Genomic DNA, 21,168 nt, shown 5'->3' with positions numbered 1-21,168 from the left:
CTTGCAAAGGGTGAACTATTGAGCTGGGAGGGACAGGTTTGGCGAGGGGAGAGGGCTTCCAGGCAGAAGAAAGAGTGTGAGCAGCAGTAAGGATGTGGGGAGATGGGCAAAGTGGCACATACTTGGTGAGGTGAAGGGAACAAGAGGAAATAATGCAAAGGAGGTGGGCACGGTCAGATTACAAAAGGCCTAAGCGCCATGCTAAGGGATAAACGTTCACCTGTAGTCAGCAGTTGCAGAACACGACGTGCACGCATGGGCACATGCATACCTGTAATTGACCAAATATGCCTTCCCACCAGGTGGGACATGGTTTCAGAGCTCTTCTTAAAGATTAATGCACAAGGCATGTGGAATAAAATCAGTTTGCCATCTCTATTGCCCATGATGGAGAAGCACCTACTCCCGCCCCTCCCCCAGGGGAGGCGCTGGTCAGTCTGGAGGCTCACCAGGGTACCCTGACTGCTGGAGGTGGCCAGGGAAGAGGAGAGGCCCAGTTAGGGGGCGATGGCAGTGAACCCGCGTGCCGTGGCAGGACTGCGGAGGACAGGGAGCAGAGGAGACGTCCGAGGGCTCGGCGCCCTGCTGGCGGTGAGGAAGAGGGAAGGAGCAGCTGAGAATGTCAAGTTCACACCTGGCCTTGGGGCAGGATTGGGTCTGGGCAGGTAACAGCTTGGTATAGAACCTGTGCACCCCTAGGGTGCTGCCTTCCCAAGCCAGCTCTGGGAATTGGGGCTCAGGCCCCCAGGCCCCCCTCTCTGGAGAAGAACCCAAGGCACCCAAGGGTGGGTGCAAGTCCACACAGAGGGCCCGAAGGGTGGGAAGGAGGTGAGGCCACGGGCCCCAGCAGTCACTCTCCTGAGACTCCAAAGGCAAGACCAGGGCGCTCAAGCGGCCCCTCAGTCAGCAATGCTGGCCTTGGACAAGGCCCTGCCCTCTGCTGGCCCCGATGCAGCCCACAGCGAGGGAATGGACAGCCTTTGCTCAGGTCCCACAAAGCCCCCTGTGCGTGGGGAAAGGGGTCCCGCTGAAACGTCACGCCTCCCTGCTCAGAGAGAGGTGCGCCCTGCGGGCAGGTGCGTCTGAGCCCCTTCCCCAAGGCTGACAGTGGGGGAACCAGGACACCCGTGTTTCTAGGGCAGGAAAGGGGAAGGCGCTTGAGAGAGAGAAGTGATCCCACAAATAGACCCTGCCCTGCCCGATCCCGGTGGAGCACCAGGACCAAGGGTCCCCCAGACGACGCGCACCACGGGACTGAAGCACAGGCCTCCTAACCTCGGGCAGCCGTGGCCCAGCTTCCTACAGCAGGTGGACAGGGTGGCCTGGCCGGCGAGGGCACCGCCAGGCGGGAGCCTCTGCCAGGCTCTGTCCACTGGGTGGAGAAAGATGGTGGCAAAGAGGCCTCTCGAGATGCCCAGGGCCCAGGCTGGGCCAGCTCTGGGGACGAGGAGCCCCGGCACCCTGCGGCCCAGGCACGTGTCCTGTTCCGTTAGAAAATGACAGAAGCCCATCCCCCCTCCCCCCCATGATTGCAGTCGTGCTTGGAGCAGCTCTCACTAGTTCATACAAATCAGGGACTAGAAATTGCTTTTGGAGAAAGATGACTCACGCCTGACCACCTGCTCCCGGCAGGGCGGGTCTCCAGCTCCCGGGACCGGGGGATTTCTGGGCGCTCTCCCGCACACCGCACCCTCCGCTTCCCACCGGGTGGGGCGGCTGGAAATTGCCCTGCGCTGGAAGTCGGGAGACCTGGCCCAGACCCTGGCTGCCCGGCCCAGACCCTGGCTGCCCAGCACAGCCCGGCTCTGCGGTGCTGGAGACGCCCCGCGCGTGGGCACGGGCGCCGCACCTGGCGGGGAGGCCCTGGAAAGGCACCAGGCAGCGAGGGCAGAGAGTTTTAAGTGTTACTGATTTTTCATTTAAATAGACACGTGCGGCTACCTGCTGGCAGCCCAGCTTGACATTCTGGGCCTTGTTTTCTGCTCTATAAAACAGCGTGTCCCTGCTTCCCTGGGGCTGGAGGGAGGAAATGAGGGAAATCCAGCAAGGGAGCTGCATGAGCTAACCCCGGCGAAGAAATGCACGGGGCTTTATCCAGCAGCCTCCTTACTAAGCACAGGGCACTGAGCTGGAACTCAGGGGTACAGGGCATGAACTTCAGCACAGTGGGAGACAGACTCTGAAATTCAGTCACCCCAGGAAATATTACAGTCGGGAAAGTGCAGCTAACAATGATGTGGGTTTGTGTTCCTTGAGGAGCCACTGCTCCCCTGGTTCCTGGGGGCCCCGGGGTGACATCTTGTGCAGGACCTTTTCTTGCCCACCCACAAGCCCACCCCAAAGCTTCCAAGTGGAGACCACTGGGGCCCAATTCTTAAGGTCTCTGTGTCTGCTGGGCCTTCGGGTGACTGATGGAGCATGGGCTTTTCTGACTGGCTGGTTCTGATGGCCGCACACATCCGTGCCCCAAGACTGACGAGTTAGGGCGGTTGCTTTCAGGCGCTGGTGATTTCCTTTTCCTTTTGTAGGTTCAGGAGGCAGAGGACAAAGCAGGAAGGAGACAGCATCCCTGGGTCTAGCCTTAGCTCTGCTAACTCTGCGGATCCTGGACTGAAGGAGGCATCCCCGTCTCTTGACTTGATTTCCCAGTTTATAGAAAGCAGAGGTTGTCCGCAGCGCCAGTTCGATCCCCGGCTGCTCCCCGGCCACCAGAGGAGGGTCCCACATGGCATGCAGACCTCTCCTGCCGCCCGCTGCTCCCCTCAGCAGTGTACTTCGTCAGTCTGCCTGCTCTGCTCCCCGCCCTGGCTCTGGTGAATTCTCTCACCCTCCCGCGCTTCTGACTGTACCCAGTGCTTGTATAAATAAATAAATAAATAAATAAATAAATAAATAAATAAATAAATAAATAAATCTTTAAAAAAAAAAAAAGAAAGCAGAGGTTGGACCAGGTGACCTGGACCAGGATGATGGTGATGATGATGGTGGTGGTGAAGATGGTGATGGCGGTAATAACGATGGTGATGATGATGAGGCTGATTATGACGATGATGGTGGTGGTGATAAACATCAATAGCAACTACCATCCTTGGAAAGTTCACTTGTCACCAGACACTGGCCAAATAGCTTCATTCATGTTTGGATCCCCAGCAGTGAGGTAGATGACCCTGCCGGGGCTCGCAGAGGTGACACGGCCCCACCTCACAGCGCGCTCTGGCAGCAGCCAGCGTGGCAACTGCACACCACTCTCCGGCCTGGGTCCAAGTCTGAGGCTGTCAGCCTGACCCTACCTCCAATGTCAAGTCAGTGTCCCCACCCTCCCTGCCTCAGAGGGGTCAGAGAGCCCAAGACAACAAGGGGTCCCTGGTCCCTCCCACTAAGGGAACTGAGGATCCACCGGGAGCACAGGGAGGCAGCTCCAGGCTCTTGGGGTGCACGTGGGGGCGAGGGCTGAATCCAGGGACTCACGGCCACCGCTGTGGCTGCCTGTGGTCACAGGTGCTCCCGACGGCCAGCAGCCCTGCCGGGGAGGCTGAATCACTCCCGGGCGGGCAGCGCGGGAGCCAAGGAGCAGGCCAGCCCCCAGGCCTGCAGGCCGGCGCACCGCCTCCTCAGCGGCGCGGCCAGTGAGCCTGGCAGCCGCCCGTCTTGGTAGCACCCAGAAAAGAGGATTTCAAGTAAACTAACAACAAGCATGTGTGTTTCCCCTTTGCCCATCTGTGGCAATTTCTCGAAGCACCAGCGCTTGGAGAGGCGAAGGAACAAGGCGGAAGTGGAATGGCTCTTGGAGGAGCTGGAAAAATTAGCAATTAGGAGGGAAAATTGTAATGAGAAAATGAGCCTTAATAAGGCAAACACAATACTGCGGCGGTTTTTTTCTCGCTCTCTCCACGAAAACAAGCGGTGACTTCCTGTCTGGGCTTCGCGGCCGTCCTGCCACGGCGCCAACTGGGACAGGCTGGGGAAGACGTGCCCGTTGTCCCTAGACAGCGCCTCCGCGTCCTGGGAAGAGAGGCCGCTGGCTGTGCCAGGGCGGTGGGGGGGTTGGGGCTGCCTCTTGGGGACCCCTCCTGTTCCTGGCCCCAGTGCCAGGCACAAGAGCCACCGGTCACGCGGGTGAGCCAGCGGCAGGGTGGTGCCAACCCACCGTGACTAACACACAAACCCCACTGGCATCTCACTCGGGCGCGGGCAGCGTGCCCCTGGGACCTGGCTAGCAGGCGGGCCACCTTGAGGCCAGCCTGCCTGCGTGAGCCTAGGGCCATGGGGACCCCCCATCTCACTGGCCCTTACAGTTCTTGCCTCAGGAAACACCCAACACTTACACTCACTGGGCCACGCCCACGCCCAGGGGCAGTCCTGACGGGCACCGAGGGGCTCTGGGAAATCCAGGCACAGCCCAAAGACCTGCCCCATAGCAGGTGGATGTAGTCATCGATTTCACCCTCCTGGCGTCACAGAAGTGACACTGAGCCCCGGAGACAGGCCACGGCCGGCTGCTCCAAGCATGGATAGCCCCACCCGGCCCCGGCACTTGCAACAGCACAGCCTCAGCCTCCTGACTGCCCACCCTTCACCCGCCCGCCAGTGTGGTAGGTGGAGACGCACACAACATGAAAGCCAATGACTAAGAAAGCGACGGCTCAGGAAGCCCAAGAAGGAAATGACTAGAACAGAGAGAGGAGCTTGCTGCTGGCTGGCTGAGTGGCCGAGTAGGTGAGCACCCATGGGTGACTGCAGGGTACCGGATCTGTTTCTCCAGCCCCAACTCAAAGACCAGACCGGCTGGGCAGGGCCAGGCTCCAGGGTCAGAAGCCAAGCTGCACTGCCCGTTCTGCCCTTCTCTAGAGATATCACCTTGGGCCTCAGTTTCCCCGTCCCTAGTGAGAGGACAAGGAGCTCATCACGGAGGGCGCTCCGGCTTGTGGATACAGAGCGCAGCGCGGGGGTCCAGCACTCGCGTGGTGAATGGTGGCCGCTCTCCACTTGCTACCTCCCACCAGACGTAGACCAGGTGAAGGTGGGCCTAGGGGTCTCGGGGATGCAGGAAACCTGTGGGCGAGGGCTGGGCTCCGGTGCCCCTGGAGGGCCCGCTAGCTGGGAACTGAGGACATTTCCCCAGCCCTTGGCCCTGACACCCCTGCGCCTGTGAATCAATGTCTTTGACGGCTACCCTCCGTGCAGAAACAGTTGCCTCTTGGTGTTGGTCAGTATCACAGGGTCCCGTACTATGTCCCCTACCCCGGCTGCGGGTGCCGGAATTCACTGTGGTGATGTGGCCGAACACTGGGCTGCTGCCACTGCACTGGCCACTACTAGCCACCTCCTGGGCCCTTTCCAGGGATCTCCCAAGTTCTCACCTGGGGGCCTGGGCACCCGCTGGGAATTCAGGCCCAGGCCATGGACAGGGTGCTGGAAGGCAGGGCCGGCAGGAGGAGGGGCCCTCCAGGCAGGGCCCATGGACTTTGGCCACCCTGGAGGAGGTGCCTGGCAGCCCTGGGTGCAGGCTCCTGGTGGTCTTTGGCTCCCCTGGTCCAATCAGCAGGCAGCTGCCCTGGGGTGTGGCTCTGGTGGCAGGTGGCTCTGCTTAGGGCAGGTGGTGCACCTGTGTGGGGCGAGACCTTGCAGGAGATCTCGGCTCCCTGCACCCCTAAGTTCCTGGTGATCACGGTGAATCACTTCCTCTCTCATCTGCAAAATGGAGCTCGCAGACTGCACCCCCTTACTGGCCCTGCCCAGACTGCCTTTTTCAGGCAGAGACTGGCTCCCAGTCAGTCCTGCCACATCCAGGAGAGGGCAGCCCAGCCCGTGCCTGCAAGGAGCCCTGAGGGCACACGTGGAGGGAGGGAGGGAGGAAAAGCAACGCCTGGGTTGAAGACCGAGCCCCAGCCCCTTACGTCGTACATACATACATATGTTCATGCATGCATGTGTACAGACGCATGTGCACACACATGCAGTGAATAGCGTGGGGGGCACTTTGCTCCCCTTCTCCACACCAGTTTCCTCTCCACCCGTTTTTCATGAGCGGCCCAGCTGGCGGCGCACAGCACCATCCTGCTGTGGACAGAAGCCTCCCCGCTGCCAAGGAGCAGTAGCCCATTTTGAAGGCCCAGGGCAGCGAGTGTTTCCGGCCTCCTGCGGCCAAGCCCGTCCCTTCCAGCCCAGGGAGGCAGCGCGGGAGGAACAGCTGGGCCGCCTGGACAGGGTGAATTAACGGGAGCTATAACTTCTCCATCTAGAAATGGGGGTGGTGTGCATAATTCATGGGGCCCGGGTCTGCGCAGCCAGGCTGGGCGCGTGCTCACAGCGGGACCAGGAGAGCATGGAAGACACCCTGGCCGCCCCGAGCTGCCGCCTAGACCCAGCACTGCACTTTGGGAATCCAAGAACCTGGGGGGCCAGAGAGGCCTAGAGCTAACCCTCCGCTGAGCACCCATATCCTGGGGTGAAGGTGGATGGGCCAGTTTTGCTCCTGGTGGAGGCTTTTCTGATGCAGATGCGGAGGCATTTGGGCAGCCCGGTCCTGTGGCTTCACTTCAGTCCTGGCGCCAAGCTGGGGGTGCTGATCTTCTGACTCCCCTACTAGACTCAACTCCCGGGGGTGGGGGGGGGGTAGGAGCCCTGTCTGGCCCCCATGCCCTGCTGCTTGCTCAGCATCCTAGGGATGTACTCAATGTTTGTTGAATGACTGCATGAGCTTAGGATCAGGAGGAGGGAGGGAGATGGTGTAGGAGAGTTGAATTGAGGATACATATATGAGTTTGAATCCTAACTTGACTGCTAGCTTGCTGTGTAACCTTGAACAATTTAAATCTCTTTTTCAGCCCCCTGTTCCTGTTTCCTTCTCTGTAAAATAGGGGGTGACTGGATTCTTCTCTTGGGGCAATATCAGGTTGGAAAGAGGGGCCTGTGCAGCAGCGGGCAGATCGGCAGGCAGCATGAGGGAAGCGACACAGGGCCCAGGAATTCATTCCATCCTCAGTGATTCCCAAATGGAGGCAACTGAGCCCCTGGGGGGACATTTGTCTATGTCTGGAGATGTTTGGGGCGGTCATACTGGAGAAACTGCTGGCATCTAGTGGGTGGGAGTGTCAGGGGAGCTGCTGACCCCTACATGCCCAGGGAACCTACTCGGAACATCACCCTCTGCAAGTGGCAGCGGCGTCGAGATCAAGAAGCCTGGCCCAGACCAAGGAGGGCGGCAGGCAGGCACCCCATCTATGAAATGGGGGTGGACAAGGTGACCCCCACACAAGTGCACTTCCACCAGCTCACACCTCCCCAACCCCCAAGTCCTGTCCAGGGGACAGTGGGGGAAGAGGGACGCGAGAGAGGGTGCTCCAGGGGCTCCCCAGTGTCCACCAGCACAGGGAGGCAGGAGCTGTGGCCACCCCACCTGGTGGCTGATCAGCTGCATCCCAGGTCAAAGAGATTTCCAGCATTTCTTCCCCCATTGTGCTCTCATACCTGCCAGGCTCCCACTAAACCACATCTCCTTCATGGACTCTGCCCTGAGGCTCAGGAGGGGCAGGTGAGCTCTGCACTGGGTGATTTGGGTTTCTAGCCTGGGAGTTCCAGATTCCAGAACTATCTTGAGGGTTCTAGAACCACCGACTCTGGGCCTCAGGAAATGCTGCCACCAGACCTCTAGAGCCAGCTGCTCTGGGGTTCCAGAGCTGTGAGCTGACACACTTTGACTCTGGAGCCATAGCCGAGAGGTCCCAGGCACGGGCTCAGGAAGGACCACGTCCTGGTTGTTCTGGAAGCCTGGACTCGTACCGTGCCTCTGTCTCAGGGCCCCATCACACCAACCTCATGGTTGACACCCCATCCCAGAGACCCAGGGGTCTCAACCGTACACCTGCACGTCTGCAGTCACCTGGCTGACGCAGTGCTGGGAGTCCCCGGCCCAGGTTCCTGCTGAAGTTCAAGTCCCTGCTGAACTGAGGGCGAGAGTGTCCACCACCCCAAGGATCAGTTCAGGCCGGGCACACGGGGCCAGTGCCCTGAGCGGGGGTTTTCAGGGCTCCCCCAGCAGGGATGCAGCTGAGCCACTCTGCCCAGGATCTGCTTGGAAAGAGCCGGCGCGTGGCCACACACTGTCCCTGTCAGGTAGCAGAGCCATCGCCCCAGCCGCGCCGGGCCAGGGGGACACATCTGTCCCACAAGGAAGGCGGGAGCTGCCTCCCCACCACCGCAGCTTCTCAGCCCCCTGGGGCCTGTTGTGAGTGAACAGCTCAGCCAGCCCTGACAGGCTCGGCTCCTCTGCCCAGCAGCTGAATATTCCATGGGCCTGAATAATGCAGGCCCGTGTCGCAGCAAACCAGCAGGGCTGTCACTGGGAGGCAGCAGAGCTGAAGGGTGGCGCCCCCATCCTTTCCGGCAGGAGACTGCTTTGGAGTAGAAGCGATTCCTGCCAGGAGAGGGATGGGCCTGATACCTGGGCCAGGGGGAGGGCTGTGCAGGGGGAGGGCTGTGCAAGTGGAGCAGGGGGAGGGCTTGCAGGGGGAGGGCTGTGCAAGTGGAGCAGGGGGAGGGCTTGCGGGGGGAGGGCTGTGCAGGGGGAGCAGGGGCATGGCTTGCAGGGGGAGGGCTGTGCAGGGGGCCAGGGGGAGGGCTGTGCAGGAGGAGGGCTGTACAGGGGGAGGGCTGTGCAGGGGGTCGCTGTGGCAGCCCAGCCTTTGCTGTACTGCAGCATCTGAGTTGAAAGGAAAGGGGATGGAGCACGGCTGATCCTGGCTCGGACCCCGGCCCTGCGACCTGCGACCTGTGGCCCTGCGAGTCATCTCGCAAAGCCTCGGTTTCCAGGTCTGTACACGAGGACATAAAGTGAGGCCAGGCGGGAGGAAGGAGCAAGCCGGATTTGGACTTGCAGGAATCCTCTTCCCACCAGCATCCTCACGTCCTCACCTGACCCTCACGGCCGTCACTCTCCTGCCCGAAGAGCAAGAGTCACCTTCCTCCCCCGCCCCCTGGTCTCGCCACACCCTGAGTTCTGCAGAATGTCCACGAATGCTTCAGAGCATCTGAGCAACAGGGGCTTTGTGGGAGACGGTGGAGGTGTCCCCCTGTGGAAGACAGGAAATGAAGAGGGCCTCACACCCTGCAGCCCAGCGCTCCTCAGGAAAAAAAAAAAAAAAACTTTTGTTTCTAAAATGCAAACGATAGGAACCTTCACATGAGCAAGGAAACAATGAAGGAAACTTACAAACCTGGCTGCCTCGCCCACCCAGGCTGTGCTGGTGGGACAAGCAGCAGTCACGGAGGGCATCGTGTGAATGAGTTTCTATTTCCCTTCTCACCCGTGTCTTAGTTTCCTCAGGCCGAGAAAACAAAACACCACAAGCTGCAGGGACAGAAAGTTCCTTTCTATAGCCCATCCCTGAACGCCCGGCACCCGGGGCCCCAGGGAAGGCTGCGCTCCAGCCTCTCCCCCGGCCTCTGTGACAATCACTGGGACCTGAGCCTGGCGTTCCTCAATGTTGTGTTTGTTGCATCAGGCAACGCCACACTCACAAAGACACGGGAGGCGTGGAGCCGGCTGCGTCATCAGGAGGCTGCGGAGAGCAGGACCCTGGCCGTTTTCATGGCTAGAGTAATCATGCAGCATCGGCTACCGGGGTGGGAGGACAAAGAGAACGGGACGGGGGCACTCAGGAATGTCGTCTAGGGCTTCTAATTCTTATCTGCTCGACGACCAAGTGTTGTCATCAAAACTGGACCCCAGACCCCCAGCCACGGTCCTAATCTTATCAACAAGGCGTTCCACTGATCAGCTTCTGGGGTCCCTTGTCATAACATACGTCGGTCCTCGGCCCCCCGGGCATTCCCGGTCATACCTCATGATGCATGAGTCGGGAGTAAGTTTGTGCATCTGTCCTCAGCCCCCCAGGCATTCCTGGTCATACCTCGTGATGCGCACCCTTCCCGGGGGGATCAAGCTTTCTGCTCTTGATTGATTGGAAAGGCACCTTGTAAGGTTTGCCTCTTATGGCTGATGGACCGGTCCTCAAGGGCAGTTCTGACCTTGTATAGGAACGCAGGACTGCTGGGAACAATAACAGTGGCTGAACAGGCCACTTAACTTTAGCAGACCCACAAGAAGGAATGAGTGACCCCAGGGATCCTACTAGACCACTCTAGGGTGACATCTGGATTAATTACATCTGCAACAAACTTATTTCCAAGTAAGATCTCCTACTGAGACACAGGGGTGAAGACTTACATGTAGGAGTGCTGGGGGGCGGGGTGGCCCAATCCCCCCTAGACCACTTTCCTTTTTCACTTAAGAATTTGTCACAAGGCATCCCTGGTGGTGCAGGGATTAAAGTCTCAGCGCTATGAAGCTAACATCAGTCACTGTGGTCTAAGTTCGATCCCCGGCCAGGGAGCTGACCCACAGGGCGCAGCAGACCTCTCCTGTCCCCCCGCTGCTCGCCTTGGCAGTGTATTTCTGTAGATCTGCCTGTTCTGCTCCCCACTCTGTTTCTTATGAATTCTCTCTCTCACACACCTACACCACATACCTCTGGCCTGCACCCCAGTTCTTGTATGCATAAATAAATTTAAAAAAATAAATCTTTAAATCCATCTACTAAATGATTTCTTCTGTCTCCTCTGACTGCAGCCCCACTTTCACCAACACTAAGTATCCTTAGGCACGCCTGCCAGGCGTCCTTGCTCCTGTTTCTGACCCTGTTTTCTCACCTTTGATCAATATTAATTCATTTCTATGCTTGTTTCTTATTTTATCCGATTAGAAAGAATTTACAGGAAGTTTTACTATCTGGTAGGAAACTTACCCTTCACTATCATTGAAATTTTATCTTGTCGAATATTTAGTACTCATTTCTAACTTTGAGATTATTTGTTCTAGGGCCTCCCCGGTGGCGTAGCGGTTGAGCGCTGGGTTGCGAACCTGCCCACAGCCTCTGAAGCGCCAGTTCGATCCCCGGCTGCTCCCCAGCTGCTGGAGGAGGGTCCCACATGGTGCGCAGACCTCTCCTGCCGCCCGCTGCTCCCCTCGGCAGTGTACTTCGGTCCTTCTGCCTGCTCTGCTCCCCGCTCTGGCTCTGGTGAATTCTCTCACCCTCTCGTGCTTCTCACTATGCCCAGTGCTTGTATAAATAAATAAATTAATCTTTAAAAAAAAAAGAAAGAAAGAAATTATTTGTTCTAGTTTTCCTCCCACTCCTCTCTCCCCCAAATATCTGTAAGGATTCTGACTGGAATTGTATTAAATGTATATTTACTTTCAAATTATTGGCCTTTTAATGATAAATTTTCTTATTATCCAGGAACACTGTCTCTTTGCATTCATCAGTTTATACATTATATATTTCAAAATAGTTTATTCCTATTGTCAATGTGATCATTTTTATTCCATTTTTGTTTATTGTTACTGTCAAGAAAATCTGTTTTGTTGTTGCTTATTTATCTAGTATCCAGCCCTCTTAGCTTTTTTGCTGAATTGCCTGAGTTTTCTAGATAATTATATAATCTGCAAACAGAGATAATTGCATCACTTTTTCCACATATTTGGATTGTCTTCGTTCTTTTTCTTTTCCAATTATATTAACTAGAACAGCACTGAATGATATTGGTGGTAACAGTCATCCCATTATCGTCCTGGTTTTTAATGACAGTGGCTTTAGACTTTTTGTTTGCTGTTCAGTTTGGGTAAAAGGTTTTCACATGTTTAAGTACTTTTCTTATATTTCATTTCACTTAGAGTATAATAATTTAAGGTGTGTTACCTGGAGTCAGACGGTGAAGCCTGAATCATACGTTACATATTAGATCTGTAATGTTATAAAACTTACCCAACCACTCCCTTTTCTCACCTGTGAGGTGAAACTAAAATAAATGTACTGACCTTACAGGGATGTGTGGTGATTACATTATTTCTCTGTCTTCTAGATGGCAAATGAGATGTCTGGTTTTAGTCCAGATTATCTTAGAAAGTTAATTTTTACCTCTTTCTGGAATTTCAAAAACTTTAAAAAAAAACTTTCCCTGGAATTTGGGAATTTTGCCAGGCTTATCTCTCCTGAAATGTGACATGCCCTTTGGATCTGAAAATATTGGAGCGTCTGCTGAGGGGGGAAAGGCAGTGACATCAGACTCCAATACCTAGTCATGAGCGTCAAAAATTAATTTTTTTTGAATTCTAGATATGACAATATCAATGACTGACCACGATGTGAAACAATAGGATCTCCATACTGGTGGGATCTAAAAATCACCTAAGTAACTTATTACATTGTATGATAAAGTTGAAGACATGACTAGCTCGTGGCCTAGCAGTTCACCCCAGGGTGTATGCCTTAAAGGATTCTGGCTCAAGAGCACCAAAGGACTGGCCTTATTAAAGCAACACTCTTGTGATTTAAAAACAACAACAACAACAACTGGAAACCACCCAAATTTGGCCAACAGAAGAATGAATCCATAAACTTTGGTCTAGTTACAAGACAGAATACTATACAACAATGAAAAAGAATGAACTCCCATATGCGCAGTGTGGGCAATCTTAGAAAGATAGTGTTGGGCAAAAACAGCATAGAGCAGAAGAACACACACAAATTTCTTCTGCTCTTGAGGTTCAGAACCATGCAAAAATAAGCAGTGTTACATTAGGACCATGTGACTATTGTGAAATAATAAAGACCAACAAAAGATGTTGATGAATGGGCAAAAATTAGTTAGCGTGCATGATTGACTTTGTAGGAAATTCAACCCTGGGAGTATCTATAGAGGTCTTCAGAGTTGATCTGTTGTCCTGTTTCTTAAGCTGGGTGCTGTGTACATGAGTTTCTATATTGTTACACTTCATGTGTTAGGCATTTTCACAGACTCTTGCCGGCATCACTATTTAACTAAGCAAGCTTTTATAAAGAATGAGGTTTATTGTTAAAAATAGATCTACCATATATTATCCAGCAATTTCTCTCCTAGTTGTCTATCCAAAGAATACAAAAACACTAATTCGGGCCTCCCCTGGTGGCGCAGCGGTTGAGCGCTGGGTTGCGAAGCTGCCCGCAGCCTCTGCAGCGCCGGTTCCATCCCCGGCTGCTCCCCGGCCACCGGAGGAGGGTCCCACATGGCGCGCAGACCTCTCCTGCCGCCCGCTGCTCCCCTCAGCAGTGTACCTCAGTCCTTCTGCCTGCTCTGCTCCCCGCTCTGGCTCTGGTGAATTCTCTCACCCTCCGGCGCTTCTGACTGTACCCAGTGCTTGTATAAATAAATAAATAAATAAATAAATAAATCTTAAAAAAAAAAAAAAAAACACTAATTCAAAGGGACACATGCACTCCTATGTTCATTGCAACACTATTTACAATAGCTAAGCTTTGGAAACAACCTAAGTACCCAATGACAGAGGTGTGAAATCAGGAAATGTGGTATGTATAATAGAGTACAACTCAGCAATAAAAAATGATGAATTATTGCCATCTGCAACAACATGGATGGAACTGGAAGGGATTATGTTAAGTGAAATAAATCAGGAGAAAAAAAATACCAGATTATTTCACTCATATGTGGAATATAACAAAGCAAAGGAACAGATAAAAACAAAACTAGTAGCAAAACAGAGGCTACCAGAAGAGGTAGATGGTGGGGTGAGATCAAAGTGGGGAGGTGGTTCAGTGGACTGTAGTGGAAGATTTTTGGTGCTTTGTTGGTAGGCACAGTATGAGAGCCTGCTTGAAGAGCCTGCTTGGTATATATATACAGCAGAGTACTACTCAGCAATAAAAAATGATGAGTTATTGCCATTTGCAACAACATGAATGTACCCCTGATATGTATGCAGTGTTGGAATGTCCCCTTAGTAAACATAAAAAGATGTGGCCTATGGGCCTCCCCTGATGGCGCAGGCAGTTGAGCAAGCGCTGTGAAGCCGTCTGTAGCCTCTGCAGCACCGGTTCAATCCCAGACGGCCAGCGAGGGTCCACATGGCTTGGCAGACCTCTCCTGTCTCGCCCGCTGCTCCCCTCAGCAGTGTATTTCATCAGCCTGCCTGTTCTGTTCCCCGCTCTGTCTCTGGTGAATCCTCTTACCCTCCTGCACATCTGGCCTGTACCCTGGTTCTTGTATAAATAAATTAATTAATTTAAAAAAAAAGATGTGGCCTATATGCACAACAGAATACTACTCAGCATTAAAAAATGATGACCTCTTGCCATTTGTAAAAACACGGATAGAACTGGAGGGGTGATGCTAAGTGAAATAATTCAGACAGAGAAAGACAAAGACCAGATAATCTCACTCGTACGTGGAATATAAAAAACAAAGCAACAGATGAAAAGAAACCAAAGCGAGCTCTTAAAATCTGACTGCAGAGACGAAGCTACTAGCAGGGCAGGCTGGGAGCAAAGGGGAAGGGGCAGCACAGTGGACTGTGGTGGAGGACCCTGGGTGCCTGCTGCTGACTGTGGTGTGGTCACATACAACTGCACACAGTTGAACCTGTACCCCCAAAACATCTACAGTGTTGTAAACCAGTGCTACCTGAACACAGAGTTTTTCTTAAAAATGGTGTTTGTGGGGGAGTCTCTCCTAGTGGCACAGGCAGTTGAGCGCTGCACTGTGAAGCTGTCCGCAGCCTCCACAGCGCCGGTTCAATCCTGGCCAGCCGGCGAGGGTCCCACATGGCACGACAGACCTCTCCTGCCGTGCCTGCTGCTCCCGTCAGCAGTGTATTTCGTCAGTCTGCCTGTTCTGCTCCCCGCTCTGTCTCTGGTGAATCCTCTCACCCTCTGTACCCTGGTTCTTGTATAAATAAATAAATAAATCTTTAAAAAATGGTGTTTGTGGGGAAACAGGGTTTGCTGTGAAAGAAAGGAGGAAGAAGCCGATGGGCATGTGTGGTCAGCGTGATGGGCCACCCCAAGTGTGCCCTTCGTAGAGAACTTCAGACATCATAAAATCAACTGAGAGTCTATGTCTTACCACCATGTGCTGCAATTCTATACAATGTCAGTGATAAATATCCCTCCCTGGGGGGAAAAAAAAAAAAAATCTGCTGCTGCTCTAAGCTAAACAACTGCTGTTAAGTTTTAATGATATACATCCATATGCGTAGAAGCTTCCAGGCAGTTTATCTTTTAATACACATTGACCCCGCATAAATCCCATTGGCCCTGGAAGCGCAGTCTCAAATGCCTGTGGTGGGGCTGGCCCACAGGTGTCCTCCAGGTTCCCACCCTCAGGGACACGCCCAAGGCCTCCTGCCCCCAGGGCGCCTATCTGCCCCTCACACAGTGCCCCCTGCCTGGCACGCCCCAGCCCAGACAGGCCCTAAGGGGGCCACCTCTCACCTGCCCCTCTCCCCGACTCAGGCCACCCTATCCTCCCACTCCCTGTCCACACCACCTCATCATCCCCATCCTAGCCCCGCAGAGCCACTTCCTGGCGCTGCTGAAATAACCAGCTGTCCCATAAGGCCCCATGGAGCTGACCCCCAAGTAGCAGATCTCATACCTTGCCCCAGAGACAGGTGCCCCTGCCAGGCCCTAGGTCACACCCACACATGGCACCCACTCCCCTACCACAGGGGACCCAGCAGATACTCAGTGGGCATTTGATGAGAGCGAGGGGGCACGGGTGTGCAATCCTTCCTCCTGGGCCAGGGGCCTCCCTTCGGGGGAAGACCTGGCATCCTGCAGACAAGGGCAGGACCCACATGCCACACACGGGGTGCCTGGACCCCCACACAGAGCCGGCCTCAGTGGCCCAGCCGGCCGGCGACCCACCTTCTCACGGTCACAGACACAGCCACTGTTTCCGACACTCAAGATTGCGCCCCCCCTCGGGCCACAGCGCAGGGCCAAGAGTGAGTGTTTCGTTCCATTTGAATCCCTCTGATAAATCTATAAATTCAGCACAATCCCAATCAAAACCTGATCAAGAGTTTAATGGGATTTGACAAGCTGATTCTAGTATTCAGATGGAAGAGTAAATGTTCAAGAATAACCAAGACAGCTTGAGAAAAGAAAAACAAAGAGGGGAATTTTGCCCGACAAGATGTCAAAGCATATTATAAAGTAATTTTAATAAATATAATGTGATATTAGCACATGAATAGATAAATAGATCCTTGGAACAAAAATAGAAGATAAAAAAAACCCAGACCATGGCCACACTAGAATTTAGCGTGTGAATAAAGGTGGCGTTTCAAATCAGCAGGGAAAGTAGGTTATTCAATAAATATTGGGGCAATTCACTACCCAGAAAAAGTAAAAATTAAATTCTCTCTTCATACCATTAATACAAATTAAAGGAATAAAGACATACATTGTTTTACACAGCAAGAGTAATAGAAGAAAACAAAGAGAATATATTTATGAACTTAAGGAATCTTCAACCAGATTTAAAGAAAAGCAAAATTCACCAATTTCGTTATTGAATTTCAAAGTCTGTATGAAGAACGATAAAAGGCAAGTGGCAGATCAAGAGAAGCTACTGACAACATATACGGCAAACTAAAGATTCGTGTGCAAAACATATAAAGAATTCCTTCAATAAGAAAACAGGAAGTGATTATGAATAGGCTGGGTGGGGAACAGAAATGATCATCAGGGGTTAACACATGGATGCAAAGATGCTCCTTTATTAGTAAAAAAATTGGGAAATGCACATTAACTGGACATATTTTTCCTATCAGATTGGCAAAAAAGTAAATGTGCCAACCCCGAGTGTTGGGGAGCATTGGGGGAAGTAGGTGTCCCGGGCACTGCTGAAGAAGTTACAGATGGGGAGAGGCGCTTTGGAGGAGAGTTTGGCCATGTCTTTTAAAACGCGATCAGCAGCCTGCCTGCCTTCTTTTCTTCTCGAAAAATCGGTCCAGAAGCCATTAATGAGGGCTGCACAGGTAGATGCCCACACAGGCCAAAGTCAGTTGCTAAGTAGCCTTCCTCTGTGCCAAGCGTTTGCTGTAGTCTGTAAAACAACCCTTGCAGCTGCTTCCACTGCTGCCCCACTTTACAGATGAGGAGGCTGAGGCTTGGAGAGGCCAGCTCAGCTGCCCGGGCATTTGGCTCATCCTGCCCTTGGGGATGGGGTGAGCCCCGCATGGCACTGCAGGGGAACCCCGGCTGCGGCCAGCCTGTCCTCCCGGGAGCACAGCTCCGCACTGAGGTGCCAGAGCACCAAGGAGGCCCTGGTGATGGCCCAGAGGCTCTGCTCCCCAGGAGGATTTTCGTTTTTTTATTAGAAATGTCACAGGAAGTCCGCTGGAACATTTGAAGCCACTGCCAAATGCGTTCACATTTGATATTAATTAAAGCGAAAGATGACAGCCCCCAGGAAAAGGAATAATTTCCTTCTCCCGGATAAATGACCTTTCTGGAGAGCGTGTTCTGCAGTTCTGGTTGGTCATTACCAGAAATTACTGAGTATTTCCAATGAAGCCAGGGTGGCCATTTCTGTTTGCAGCTTTCCATTCCTGGCAAGGGGTCCCGGGACCCGCCTCCGGCTTCCCCCACCGAGCCACGATAGTGTCCTCGGCTCCCAAATGACATTCACAAGGGTCACGGTCGTTGCCCCCAAGCCCCAAGCCACAGCCACGCCTGACCTTGGTCTCCCCTCCGAACCGCACCTCCACTGTCCCTCTCTGGCCATCCCTCCTGTGCCCCCAGCATCCTCGTCCTGCAGTTCTGGGCTTCAGAAGCCCCCAGCCCGAAACCCCCTCCTCCCTCCCGCAGGCGCTCCCCAGGCTGGGCACTAAGGGCCGGCCCAGCTAGGTTGGGGCCAGGAGTCCCTGGTTCCAGCCCAGATCACTCTGAGCCTGTTTCCTTGTCCACACAATGGACGTCGGTCTCCACGGCCCCCCGCCGGCCTCGGGGCTGTGCTGGAGGTGGGCTGCCCAGGACGCGCGATGAGGCTCAGGTATGAGCCACAGAGCCCTGGCCCGACCCGTGTGCGCCCCTCGCTGCCCCAGCCCGTGCCCACCCGCCGGCCTCATGGGTATGACCCATGAGGGTGCACAGGCTCTGCAGGCGCCCCCTGCACCCCCTCTGCCCAGCTGCTCCCGGGGACCGGAAACTGCTGCGTTGCCCTGGGTCATCCGGAGGGGCACACTCGCGGGCCCAACTTTCTCGCCTTAAATTTCAGCCTCCTGGACTCCCTCGGGCTAACAAGCGCGCGCTGCTTTACTGCACCGAGAGTCAGCGTCTTCGGAACTGCGATTTCTCTTTGCAAGATGAATAGCTGGTGGAATATAACCAAGATGGAAATGCATACATTGTGCAAAAATGAAAAATGATGTAAGAAATATATATATTAAAAAAAAGCTGGTGGAAGGTACTACCGCGTGCCGAGGAAGGGAGCGCTTCAGCCTAGCTGCGTGCAGCATGCAGGAGGCGACATTAGTCTGGCTTGTTTTTAAATGAGAGCAAAGAGAGGTGAGAGGTTTCTGCACCAGACACAGACACAGCCTTGGAAGAAATTCCCCGCGGGTGGCAGAGGGGGTCAGAGTCCCGGGCTGCCTTCAGATCGAAGCCTCATCATCCTTTCAGATGGGAGGGAAGGACTCTAATCCCTGTGGGCCTCCGTGGCCCTCCTCCAGCAAGTGGGGATCTTGGGCAGGCGGAGAGGGTGTGCAGTCAGAAGGAGGGGTTGTCTAGAGGATGGCAGCAGGAAGGGTGTTCCAGAACATGGCTGGGGCCGTGGGCAAGGCAGGGAGCTGGAGAGGGCCACCAGCCTGGTATCCCAGCATGCCCCGGGTTGCTCAGGGATGCTCGCTGCTCTGAGCTAGGCCCTGGGCGCCCCTCCCTGCAGATGAAGCCTCCTGTGGCCAGGAGCTGTGTTTCTGAGATTGCTTGGGAAAGCGTGTCCTTTTTCCACCCTGCGGTCTGCCAGGCTCAGCATTTTATCTGAAAGACAAAAAAGCACCACATGGACCTATGTGCTGCAACAGAGTTGCCTGTGGTTCTCCCTACAATTTTAAAAGGAAGATTTTTTAATCTTCAGTCTCTTGGTGCAGCCCGGACGCTGGTCTCCCCGCAGCCCCGGCCCCAGCTGTCCTGGAGCTTCCCCGGGGGCTCTGGCCCACACCCAGTGGGGAGGGCAGGGCGGCCCCAGAACCATGATGGGTGCGAATGGACTGGCGCCCAGGTCACTGAGTGCACACAGTGTGTTCCTCTTGGAACTCCTGAGCCTCACAGGAAAGCGATGCCAGTGTGAGATCCCTGCGTCCTTTGGCAGTGTTGCCTCAGGTTAGCACCTCGCGCGACCAAGGGCGGTCAGCAAGCCCACGGCAATACAAAGTTTCTGAGGTCACCTTCTCCCTCCCATAAAGAGCAGCATAGTATAAAACTCTCTTGCCCTTTGTTTTTGTTTTTTTTTTTTTAACTAAACAGTCTTTCTTGGAAATCACTCCTATCAGGTCCAAGAGCTCGACCTCCCTCTTTGTGACAGCTGCGTAGTATTCCCTGGTGGGATGGGCCTGGGTTTATTCCATCCCTCTCCTATTTAGGAACTTTGGGGTGGTTTCCAATATTTTGCAATTACAATTCTGCAATGACTAACCTCGGATCTGTCTATTTTTGTTCTGTTGCAACTGTGTCTTCAAGATGGATTCCTAGAAGTGGGTTGCTGTATTGAAAGGTAAGTACATATGTAGTTTTGCTTGGTATTGCCACACTTGGGTGGCACTAATTTGCATTCCCACCAGTGGTACACGAGAGTGCCTCTTTCCCCACAGCCTCACCCACAGAATATGTGGTCACATTGTAATTTCTGCTAATCTGATAGGGGAGAAATGGTATCTCCGTGTTGCTTGAAATTGCATTTCTCAGTGATGAGTAAGCTTATCTTTCTGCACGTGTGAATTATCTGTTCACGTCGTTTTCCCTTTTTTGCTTTCAAGTTTTTGGTCCTTTGTCCCTCGGTTTTTAAGAGTTCTTTATAGATAACCCTTATCTTTATACAATAGAGATATTAGGCCTTTGTCCTTGGCAGATATCATAAATATTTTCCTCCAGATTATTGGGGGGAAAGTCTTTTGACTTTGTTGATGGTGGGAGTTTTTTCCACACAATTATAAATTTTTTGTGTAGTCAAACCTATCCATCTTTGCTTGCCGTTGGGAGAGTGCAAAAGACTTTTCCTGCCCAGGTGCCATTCTTGAGCACAAACCCAGGGGTGAAGAGGCTGGCAGGAGATTGTGGAGTCTCTGCCTGGACAGAGACCCATGTGGTCACTGCAGGTGGCTCCCCAGTTTAGGTCTGGTGCATTTGCCAAAACTGAGCTGAACACCCGTGTTCTGTGAAGACATGGGTTGGCCTCACGGCGAGGTACAGCTGAGCTGAGCGGGGGGTGGGGGTGCATGGGCAGGGGCAGCCCTGTCTGGGCCGTCCGCGTTGGTGCTGGTACGTCCGTTGATGTGCTCCCACTGCACAGATGGGAGGATGGGCGTTTGGTTAAAGGCCCTGCCAAGGTCAAAGAGACATGGTAGAGCTGCCTGAGTCCACCCTCCCACCAGCTCACGCTTGTCCCTGCAGCCTGCAGGCTTTGCAGAGGTGGGGCGGGGTGGGGGCTATTTCTCTCCCAGGAAATCTGCTCCTCATCCTCAGAGCTGCTCCAGATAACAGCATCCCCAGCCCCCAAGATGCAGCCCATGTGGTCCTGGACTGGCTCTCCCGCCTGGCACCTCTTTCAAGACCTAACCTTTCTCCTAGAGCTCCCCACCTCCCCCAGACACCTGAGTGGCTCCCCAGTGCACTGTGGAAGTGCCCACAGGGATCTCAGAGAAATTCAGAGAGCCCCTCCCTGGGGGAAGCCACGCTTCCCTTGCTGGGTATGGGGAGCTCTGTGACAGGCACTGTCCACTTCTGGGGCAACCCTCCCATTTACCTCCCAGCCCCAGAACAGCCAGGCACTGCCCACCTGCCAGGCCTTAGGGAAACTGCTGCCCTGTGTTGGCCCAGGCCTGTAGGCTGCCCTGCCTCCTGGGGTAGCACTCTCTCTCTGATGTGCCCAGACCGGCCCTGACCCCATCCACTTGGGGAGTCTGCTCTCTATCCCTAGGAACTGGGGTGATGGATACAGCAAATGGTGGCTACAGTAAACTCTGAGAAGCTGTCTAGGGTGGAAAAGGATGGCAGGGTAGCAAAGGGTGACACTGGTGATGGTGGGAGGGAGGAAGGGCAGGTGAGGAGG

Source organism: Talpa occidentalis, unplaced genomic scaffold (genome assembly GCF_014898055.3).
Source record: "Talpa occidentalis isolate TD23 unplaced genomic scaffold, MPIMG_talOcc4v2.1 talOcc4.11, whole genome shotgun sequence".
In the NCBI taxonomy this organism is placed as follows: Eukaryota; Metazoa; Chordata; class Mammalia; order Eulipotyphla; family Talpidae; genus Talpa; species Talpa occidentalis.
Note: the sequence above shows the minus strand (reverse complement) of the source record.